A 12,343-nucleotide genomic window follows, 5' to 3' on the forward strand; every position below is an offset into this window, starting at 1 on the left:
CCCAAATAAGTGACTAAAAATTTTGTTACTAAATTCATTTAGTACTCAATAAAAAATCCTTCTATCAGTGCAGGAAGCTGCATTGAAAATAATCATTAGTCTTTTTTAATAACAATTTCCTATGCTTGTTATAATAAAAAATATACATGAAGTTTTTCAAATTACGTTGAAAGAGAGAAACCAGTGATAAAATTTGATAAAATAGAGGAAAAAATTTTTTTTTTAATTTTCAAAAATCGAAAAAAAACAGTAGCCATTGAGAACCTACGACCAGACCGGCCTAAAAAGTTGTGGTTTGAGTAGTAGTTCACTGTAAGAAATTTAAAAAAAAGTCAAAATATGCACTCACTTTAAAAAATGCAATTCAAATTTAAAAAATAAAAAAACACGTATTAAAACACTTGAAATAATTTTTTTCCAAAAGCACATGGGAAAATGATAGTTTTTTGTTCAGTGAGTATTTTGATTTGAACCATCCCCTAAAAAGTTATCAGTAAAAAACCATAAAAAGTGTGGTTTTCTTTAAAATTCAATATCTTTTGAACCGGTGATCGAAAAAATTTCAACATTTCGGAAAAAGAGTTTTTTTATGGGTACAAAAAAATAAAAAAAAATTGAGGAAATCGAAAATTAAAATTTTTCAAACCGTCCGATTTGGCGTGGAATGCCCCATATCTATACCCTAGCAGTTGCGGTGTCCCTGTGAGTTCAAATAGAAGGTTCTTTCTCGTTAATTTTTAGTTCCCGTGAAAAAGTGGATTAGATCTGTGTAGATCTAAGTTTTGGAACAGATCCTGGAACAGGGTCTCACACTGATGCAATAGACTTTTTATTTTTTGTCCTTAACAAAAAGTTAAAATTTGTACATTTACCGACAGAAACCTGCTGCCACAGAATGTTCGGACTACGATGACAACTGCTTTTTAATGGGAAGTGTAAAATAATTCACTAGTCAACATTTCATGGTATCGAAGCCAGCGAAGGCACGCTGATCTGTAGCGAAACGCTAGAATATAAAGATGATGCCGTAGTGTGTCTGACGACGACATGACATTGTCTTCGTCAAAGTCAGAAAACTCACATACTTAGACCAAGGTAGGTATGAGGGTGATCACTTCGAGGGCGGCTAATTCACCTGCGATCGGGCCAGTAGGTATTCGAGCGCACGGGGTTTGTTTATTTTGATAAATTGTAAAAAGAAAGGAAAAAATTGCAGCAGAAGTCCACTGCATCGGTCATTTGAAAACTAAAGAGCCAGAAAACGACGGAATCTATAAAAATGTTATTGTCATACATTTTTTGGTTCTTCTCAAATATTTGCAGTTTGATTGTCGATTCGATTGACTTCAGATTAGTGTTCAGCGGGAAAAAATACTCCAGAAAATCATAGTCTGACACTCCGCACACATCACTTTTTTTTGTGAATCTGTGTTATTAGTTATTATTATTTATGAATAGTTTTTGATCCGTTTGAACGGAAATATCATTGATAAACACTTTTAGAACGTCGACGCAGTCCATTCGTAGACAGGACAAAGTTTCTACATAGATGAGAATTGGACTGCCTCGAGCTTGCCATAACGAACTTGAGATGCAAGTCTGTATTAATGTTTTATATATAATTATGCAGAGTTAAATGGAAAGTAGTTAGTCGGAACACTCAGCAGAGACTAATCCTCTGCGGAATCCAAATCTATCAGCTTGCTTTTACTCGCTATTAATTATACAATAATCCTCAAATTAATTGAAAATTAACCAAACCTTTTTTTTTTGGAGTGCCCATTGGCACCCCAATATTTTCACCTACACTATGACCTATCTATACCCCTCCTGTCAATCAGGGAGCTCTTATTAGCAGTTCCACTCTATCCTAAGTGCTCAACAGCAGTTCGGGTTTTCTACCAATATTTCACCTTTGTATTTCTTGTATTTTTAGACACTGCTCCCAATCGAGTGAATCAATTTGCTTGGATTATCTAACGAGTTCCCACCTTAAAAGCGACTGCACGATATGATGAAGGCTAAGGTACTAGCATAGAAAAATTCAGAGAGTGCCAAGGAGCCCAATCCTCCAGTTAAGATGGAAACTGCAAAGTCACCTTGGTAGCCAACCGCTAAGTTACTCGCTACTCATAGGAGGGGGAGTGTCGCTAACAGGTCTGTTACCGCTACCAGTTTTCCTAACGTGGCATTTACACCCAAGAAAAGAGCAAGTGAGCCAGGGTTGCGCCGATCTGTAAACAAAAGCACTATGTCTTGTTCTATTTAAGCAACCATAATGCTTCAGTACGAAACCAGCAGATGATTGTACATCACTACTGACTTTGTTTTAGTTGTTTGAGACGTTACCGCTTAGCCGATAGCCGGCCTAAGCAGACATGTAGACATTGTAGACAGCGTCATCACACCTCAACATATCTCGATGACAATATTGCTACTAAATCGATACCAGGATCTTCTGTATCTACTCCAAGTAATGACTAGTTCCAATTTTAGTAACTATTGTTTTGAATCTACTAACTTATTTTGCTTTTGGCTCATTCACTACAAAACAATGTATTATTCGCTACTTTTATAGTAAGATTGCATTCACTAACAGAAAGTTCGCTAACAGCAAGAGTGCTTGTCAATCTAATATCTCAGCTATGATTCGTGACGCATTTGCTAACCAGGAAGCTGGATATATCAATCAATAAGGCAGCTGCACCATTACTTAGCATTTATAGTTTGCCAGCTCGGCATTTGCTTGGGTCGTGCAAGATTACTTTGCATTCGCTGTACTATTGATAAATGTAACAGGACCGAAGTCCACCTCTGTTTTACGGGAGGCTGTTTCCTCGCTTATTTCAAGCATACACGCACCGCGATGTCCTTTCTTATCTAGCATAATATAATAATAGCGAAATAGGAGCATAAGCTCATATTAGCGTACCCTGGAATGAATAATCAGATCAATAATCCTTCTGTGAGTAGGTACTTCACCACCAACCACCACGAGTCCATACCTCTCTTGGGCCAAACACTACTACCATGTCAGGAAATAAAGAGACTCTGGTCGAAGTGGGCTTAGTAAGGCCCCTCGTGGTACCAATTTTCTGTATTCATCGACATGTTGCATAGATTGGTGGTGAGACGCAACTTCTTCTCATTACATTAAAAAAGGTTTCTTCCAATTATAATCAGTGATTAAACACAAAGATAGCAGACATACCATTATCAAGACTTGCTCTCATTCATTGCTAAGTAATAGTCTTATCTTCGAGCTTGTGTACCGCGTGATTTTATAAACAAATCAAGGTGGTGTTACATGCATTCGCTACACGATCACGCTTCTGTCACCATCCAATCTCATGTGCTTGCGCTTTTGACTGTCAATCTACCTCCATTTACGCTCATAAGTAAGAAGCCGACACCTATTACCAGGCTTCAACTTATAACGGTGACCTTTGGCTACTTCGTGTCCAGTAGCCACTAACCACAGTTAAATAATTTCCCGATTCAATAATTGATTTTTAATTATAAATATAAATTTTAATTATTATATTGCTGGTTCTGGAACGCGGGAAATAGATCTCAGGGATGGGTCGACTTGTTTTGACCGGACACGCGGCTGAAATTTAACTTATCCTAAAGACACTGGTGATGAAAGTAATTTTATTTAGAGAATTAATTCAATTATTATATATATAATAAATCTTATTGAACCAAATTCCCAAATATTTACAAAATTCCCCTTTATATAAATTAAATTTCTTCTATAGATAAATAAGTGTCTAGTGACAACGAAATAAATTTATTTACACGTAATTATTTAATGGACACGGGAAATAAAATAATAATTATTCACGCTAGATTGACGTCGAAGAGAGATATAAATAGTAATAAATTTATTATAAATCTTATCTGGATTTTATTGAGTGCGACGTACTGCAGGTATCGGGCGTCGCTGCATGGTGAATTCCTCAGTGGAGCTCCTCTTCCGGTTCCTGGGCTGTTGATAGACTTGGTGCTTGACACTCTGGCAAATCACTTCACGAAAAAAAACTTAACGAATTTTTGGTTTTCGTAAACCACTTTGTAACGAAATCAATCACTAAGATGAATTAAGAAATCCCTTGCAGAACAATAGATTGACTTAAGCACGACTGACTAGCTGAGTACTTGAACTTGAGTGTCATCTCCGATAGATTTGTCTCAAGTCTCAACCTCCGATGACCCCTACCTAATTATGCGCATATGACCGATTTACGGTCACCGCTGCGCGAAGTCATCCCTCGTGGTCTAGCGCCTAACTCAGCCAAACTCAGCAATCAGGCTGTAATGAGATAGAGAGAGAAAGACCAAAATTCAAACAGAGACAGCGAGAGAGCCGCACTCTCACGTCGTATACCAACGCTGCCCGGTTATACTCCCCGTCGCCAGACTTGAGATTGGGGCTCGGAAGCTGAAAAAGAACTAAATAAAATTATACCAGAGGATTCAGAGTTGAGAAGCCAAAATTTTATTATTCATTTAGCTACATATAAGTGGACAACTTGGGTTAGTTATTCCTCGTGGGCCACCACAGGCACAGCCTGCTCCACTTCGACGGCCTCGTCGATTATGACGAGATCCGGATCGTCTGAATCCTGAAGTTCCTCATCGCGCTCCATCTCGTCCTCCGCCAGCGGGTCTTTTTCTGGCACTGGTTTCACTGAAACCACCTCTTCGTCAGGGGTCACAAAGATTACCTCAGGAGCAGCCTCTGGTGGAACAGCTCGCTCCGGAACGACTGGCACATACAATGCAAGTTCTGCAGCTTCCGCTGGGGGGAGTTGCTCAGTCTGCATGACGCTCCATCGGGTCTTCCTAATGGCCTGAGTAACTTCGGGCGAAGACATGGGTCGAGCCGGTAGAACGTAACCTGGCTGGACAAAACGAGCCACAGAGGGGCGACCCGTCTGCTCTACCTCCTGAGCTATAGTACAGCGTTTGCCCCAACGCTCTAAAAGCCCTGGTCGAGAAGTGCAGGCGACCACTCGCGATGTCCCGGCGGATGTCACGGGCGTTGCTGGAGTAGGTGCCAGTGGGGACGTCGGGCGAGGCGCAGGTGGACGGCGTGGTACTGGGGGGTGGCAACCCCAGTCGTGCAGCTTCAGCCAGGAAGGCATTCTTCCTCTCCCGACGCATCCAGGTTCTGCAGTGGGTTTCATCCCTGAACCTACCAGGCTCACGAGCCATTCTTTCCCGAACTCGGCGATCTCGCTCTTCTCTCTAAAACAAAGTTAAACAATTTTTTTAAATCGGGGACTACGCCTGGACAATTTCAAGTCCGGTACATAATGATTGCCCAAAATTTTCCCAGTCTCTGATTTTAACTCAACGACCAAAGGACTAATGATTTTGTTAACAGTAGCTGGTCCTAAGAATTTACTAGCCAAACTAGACGAATATTGGTCGGCTTTCTTACTCAATTTCCGATTTGGGTAATATACCGTATCACCAACTTGCAGTTTGGGTGGTTCTTTAAGTCCCTTATCGTGATATACGGCTTGTTTTTCACTTTCTTCTCTCATTAGGTCTTCGATTTTATGCCGTAATTGATCAAGGCGATTAACCCGAGTACGCCACGAAGTGTCATCGAGATCCAAGTCATCTATTTCAAGTCCAGTAATTTTACCCGACAGCCGTGGTTCTTTGCCATGAACCAAGTAGTATGGCGACATGTGCAGTAAAGCATGATAACTACTATTATAAGCAAGTTGGAATTCGCCTAAGTGCTCATCCCACGACGTCTGGTCTTTCGAAATAAATGCCCGAATCATTGGTTTTAGAGTACGGTTAATTCTTTCAACCGGGTTACTCTGCGGGTGCGCGATCGCGGTAGGTACTGATTTTACTCCTGTTTCGTTTAAGTACTCTTTGATCTCGTGATTGATAAAGTCTTTGCCGTTATCCGTAATCAAAAACAGAGGGTTTCCCCAGCGTGAGAAAACACGACGTAAACTCTTCTTAACATTTAGTCCCGTCTGTTTACGAAGTCTAAAGATCTCAATAAAACGCGTGTACAGGTCTTGTACAATTGAAACGTATTGATAACCGGCTTTAGATCGTGGAAATGGGCCAGTCACATCGGCCGCGACTATGGCCCAGGGTTCGATAGGCTGTCGCGTGCGCATCGGCGCTTGAGACGAGGTCTGTTTATATTTGACCTTTTTACAAGTTTCACAGTTCTCAACATACTCGCCAATATCGTGATACATACCAGGCCAATAGTAGCGTGTGCGTATCCGATGATACATCTTATCGCGACCCAAATGACCCGCATCCGGTACATCGTGGTTTTCTTTTAAAATATCAGGGATCTCATTCTCTGTTAAAACCAATTTCCACGCATCTTGATCGTCAATATACTCTTTCAAATAATCAGGCCTATAAAACTCTAATCTATCTTCACTATTTATACGCCAATCAACAAAATTCTCAGGATATTTTCTAACATTAGCTTTCTTTATATCGTACCACGAGCGAACTTGAATATGTACGAAATCAACGCCTTTAGTTTTAATCTCATCGAGGACTTCGGACCACTCAACAGGCTCCTGGTCCTCGTATAAGCGTGATAAGGCATCCGGGCCTTCATTCTCGGTTCCACGACGATGTTCGATCGTAATTTGGTGGGCCAGAAGTTCCATGGCCCAACGGGCAAGCCTACCGTTCGGGTTTTTTAAAGTATGGAGCCATTTCAATGAAGCATGATCGGTAACAACAACAAACGGTAATCCTTCAAGATAACATCTTAATTTTCTTACAGCCCATATAACCGCCAAACACTCTTTCTCGGTCATAGTATACCGTGTTTCGGTACCTCGTAACGGTCTACTTAAACATATTATAAGGAACTCTTTCCCGGTGTCTGGTTCCTTTTGAACCAAGAACGCGCCTAGACCCGTATCGCTCGCGTCAGTATATAAATAATAAGGCAGATTTGGCTGCGGTACAGCCAAAGGTTTGGCTGCGGTACAGCCAAAGGTTTGGCATTGACAAGAGCTTGTTTAAGATCTTGGAAAGCTTTTTCCTCTTCGTCACCCCACTTCCACTCAGTATTTACGCTACATAATTTATTTAGAGGCCCTTGGACCTTCGCGACATTTTGTAAATGCCTATGGTACCAGTTTACAAGCCCGCAGAAACCACGTACTTGCTTACGAGACGTTGGACGAGGGAAATTCGCGATAGGTGCTATTTTTTCAGGGTCAGGTCGTAGACCCTCGCTATCTACAATAAAGCCAAGAAATTTTACCCCGGATCGCGCGAATTTGCATTTACTTGGATTAATTAATAATCCAGTCTCACGAAAGTTTTCAAAAACAAGAGACAAAATAGCTTTATGCTCATCGTAATTCTCACTTATAATTACCCAATCGTCCAGGTACGCGAAGACTTTCCCAGTCCAAGAACTCGGTAAGTTTCTCTGGTGTACTTGCTCGATAAACCTCTCGCGAAGCTTATCCATGGCTTTTTGGAACGTTGATGGTGCTCCCGTGAGACCATAAGGCATGCGAACCCATTCAAATTGCCCCCTACCTTCGACAGAGAAGGCAGTATAAGGAATGGAATCCGGTGACATTAAAACCTGATGGAACGCTTCCTTAAGATCCATGGTTGTGATATACTTCGCGTTATGTAAAGCACTTAAAATACGTAGCATATTCAGAAGAGGGTGAGCGGGTAAAATAGTATATTTGTTGATTGGTCGGTAGTCGACGCAAAAACGCCAACCACCCGAAGCTTTGGTCACCATTACCGGGGAACACGACCAGAAACTGTTACTAGGTCTAATATAGCCTTTCTCGAGCAGTTCGTCTATTTGTTTATTTAATTCCGCCGCAATAACAGGACTACGCCGATACGGACGGATTTGAATGGGTTTAATCCCCGTTTGACAACTAGTTCGTTTATCACGACAATTAATAAACTCGAAAGGATAATATTCATTGGTGTCTTTGAATTGCCAAGTCCTAGTAGCGCAGTCGATTAATATTCCAAACTGAAGAGCGAAATCCATACCTAGGACTACTGAATAACTCAGGTCCTCAAGGACACTCAAATACTGCTCTCCCGCTATTGTACCAATTTGAATCATGAACGGAGCTCCCCCAATAGTTTTACATTGGGTATGATTCGCGAGAAGAACTCCCCGACGGTTCGTATCATCCTGTTGTAGTTGACCAGAGCTAAGCTCACGTATTTGGTCATACACTCGCCGATTGATATGACCTCTCACTTCCCGTATCAATAATATCGTTCACTTGCACCCCGAATATCCAGATGGGCACCGGTATACGAGCTGTAATTGTTATGAATTAATTTTAAATGAATTAATTCATTTAATTACTCAGGGTCATTTGCAATATTTTGTGAGAGAGGAGAGGAATGCTAAAATAGGCTAAAATAATGTTGATCAAATTTTGTTTTAATTTTATTTAAATTAAGCACCTTGCTTTTATTTTATTTAACGTTATGACAACAAGTATTCTTATGACAAACTAAATATTTTTATGACAAACTAATTGCATCCCCTGGACGTTACTTATGCCAAACTAAATTTCATTGTCGTCTCCCGGACGTTTTCCACACACACACACTCTACATTAAGCGTCTTTCCGGACGTTACACACTCACATACATGTTAAAAAACCGTCCACCGGACGTTAAACCTTACTATTTTGTCCCCTGGACATTAACCTGAATACTCAATTAACAAACCATCCCCTGGACGTTAACCAAGAATTTATTATAAAACCATCTCTTGGATGTATACTTATTTTAACTAATATGTCCACCGGGCTTGTCACAGACACAGTTAACTTTACTTAAAATTACATGACTCGACTTTGAACTCTATTTTATGCCGTATCAACAATGATATCACTTTCATCCAAATACTAGGACTTGACTAAATTTTTCACAGTGATTAAAATTTCTCTAGACTAATTCAATTCACTTATTTTCATTAATCAATTAATTTTGTTAATTAATTGAATTATTAATTTATTAATTTCCCTCACTAATAAATCTCCTTATCATGTGCATTCGAAATTCATATATTCAATTTTACGCAACTTTTACTGATGATTTTCATTAACACGTATTTCAAAATCTTTTTATACTCAATTTACACTGACAAAATATTCCGTTTTTAACTTTCGCGACAAAAATTTTACCGTGAATTTTCTAGCGTCTTTAAAACTTTAATTTGAATTGATTTAGAAATTAGAATTATTTTAATATTATTTTAAAAGTATTTTAATACTAAATTTACGACTAGAATTACGTTCAAAATTGAGTAGATTATTCAGCCAGTGAATTGGCGTCACTGCTAGTTCGTTTATCACGACAATTAATAAACTCGAAAGGATAATATTCATTGGTGTCTTTGAATTGCCAAGTCCTAGTAGCGCAGTCGATTAATATTCCAAACTAAAGAGCGAAATCCATAACTAGGACTACTGAATAACTCAGGTCCTCGAGGACACTCAAATACTGCTCTCCCGCTATTGTACCAATTTGAATTATGAACGGAGCTCCCCCAATAGTTTTACATTGGGTATGATTCGCGAGAAGAACTCCCCGACGGTTCGTATCATCCTGTTGTAGTTGACCAGAGCTAAGCTCACGTATTTGGTCATACACTCGCCGATTAATATAAGACCTCTCACTTCCCGTATCAATAATATCGTTCACTTGCACCCCGAATATCCAGATGGACACCGGTATACGAGCTGTAATTGTTGGTGGAACAGGACCAGTACCCGTATAAAATTTGGTCCGAGATGCGATACGATTGACGATACGTGGGGGTAATGTCCTATCTCTAAGTATCTCAGGAAGATACGACGCGCGCGAAGACGAAGAACACGGTGGTGGAGAGCTATGACTAACAGCTGGACCTTCAGGTTCTAATCCTGGGTCAAATTCTTCCTCCTACTCCTCTTCAGTCTCCTCGTCACTCTCAAGCGGCTCCAGACCACATAGGTATGGCATACCGGGGACGTCTACAGAACTTGGTTCTTCCGATTCGTCGGAACCAATCGACACAATAAAATCGCTAACTTCTAAAGTCGCTAAGATTTTTTGATGTATTTCATTCGGATTAATTTCGACCGAAGGAAAAGAACGATCAAAACCGGCGCAAATTTCTTCGAATAAATCATTAGACTTAGGTAAATTAACCATGGGCCGTGCTTCTTCTCTTAAGCCTTCCCAATGATTAATTTCGTCGGAATTTAAAATGGATTTATTAATTTTGTCAATTTTTAAAACAGATAAATTATTATTAAAAACAGATAAATTATTATTTAAAACCAATAAATTATTAAGATTAGATGAGTCATTATTTAAAACAGATAAATTATTAAATATAGATAAACCGTTCGTATTATCATATATATCGCAAAACTGCGTGAATGGATTTTCTTCAACATCCAAATTTTCTGAATTACTACCACTACTAATTTCATCGATAGCATCATACCACATTTCATTTTCCACAACGTGATATAAATTATTTTTCTCTATAACTGGACTGCATAGGTCAAATAAATTGACCTTAGTCTCAAATTTATTATCATTATTATTTAAAACGGAGCTAGTCGAATTTAACGCCTGATTTTCTAATATAAAATCACCTATTAGTTCACCACTGATTAAAGCAATCGGACCGACAGTACTCTCTAAGACGCCGTCTAGTCTTGTTATTAAATTGCTACCTGCTACATCTTTAAAATTAAATTCTTTTACCGGACCGACAGTACTCTCTAAGACGCCGCCTGGTTCCGAACTTGAATCTATTAAATTTTCGACATTAATATCTATAACTGGACCGACAGTACGCTCTAAGCCGCCGTCTGGTTCCGAGTTATTATTTGTTACATTAATTACTTTAATTCTTTTAAATTTATTTGGTTTATTCAACCAGGCTCCATGTGAACTATTACGACTAGGGCTCCGATTTCCCCATATTATTTGTTTAAGAGACCTTCTACGTTTCGCGCCCTTTTTCCTCGGGGAATAGGAGGGCGAAGCTAGTTTTTTGAACGATCAGTGTGACTAGCGTTGATAACACTGGTCGGTTGAGCTTCGACGCAATTAGCATGGTTGTTTAGATTATGTAAATTATCATAATTATTATTATTACGAACAAAACGATTAGAACGGTTTCCACGATTATTACGGTTGTCATTTCTTTTAAAATTATTTGAATTTGAATTCGGGTTTCCCCTATTAAATTTATTTGCATTTGGTTGCCCGCGATTCAAATTACAATCATTACTATTATTATTAAAATTATTATTATTCGAATTCTTATTTGACTGAATGACTCTAAAACAATTTTGTCTGACATGTCCTATTTTAAAACAGAAATTACAGACATCTACTCTGTTATTAATGCACTGTTCAAATTTATGACCATTTTGCCCGCAGTTAGAACAAAAGTATTGGTCGAAATTACGACCAGCAGTAACTTCACTAAACGTACGCGATATGAGATTTGAGTTGTCACTATTATTCGCGTTATAAGAATAACGTACCCGATTATTTGGAGATCTATTCGATGAGATATTGTTTTGAGGAGTTTGGACAGTAGCTGTCGATGCACAAACAATTAATTTGCCGTCCTCTCCCTCTCTAATTTCCTCAATAACGAGTGGTTGTTTATCATTAATCATATCAACCAAAATAGGAGTACGCGGGAACGAATGTACTGCTGAGAATCGCGATTTTTCTTTTGTTTTAGCGTACGACCTATCGGATGGCTCAGACGCGCGTTCATTTTCTCCTAGTAGCCCGGTGGCCTTATGTAATACCGATAAGAGGTCATCATAAGTGTTCACTGACCTAGAGAATACTAAGGTGGAAAGATTTCTAGGCAAGTGATTACGGATGCACGTAACCTGTTCTGATTCAGGAGGTGGGTTACGTATCTCACTATATTTTTGTTGAACTCTAAACGTGAAATCGATTGACGATTCACCGGATTCTGGTCTTAATTGACCAATTTCCATTAACAACTGAGTGTCTGTTTTTTGTGAGCCGAATGCTCTTAAAAATTTCCGTTTAAAATGGTCATTGTCAGACCAATGTCTGCTGTACACGTCATATTACTTAGTAACTTTCCCAGTAAAAATATATCCAAGTATTTTTACGAAATCCGCTATGAGCCAACCCTCGCAAAACGCCATAGCTTCAAATGAAGCCAAGAAACTATTGGCTGATAAATCGCCTTGCGGAAAACTTATTATTATTATTACCAGCAAGTGAATTATCCCGTATTATTTCGAAATTAATATCATAATTATTA

The sequence above is a fragment of the Microplitis demolitor genome, chromosome 9, assembly GCF_026212275.2.
Source record: "Microplitis demolitor isolate Queensland-Clemson2020A chromosome 9, iyMicDemo2.1a, whole genome shotgun sequence".
NCBI lineage: Eukaryota > Metazoa > Arthropoda > Insecta > Hymenoptera > Braconidae > Microplitis > Microplitis demolitor.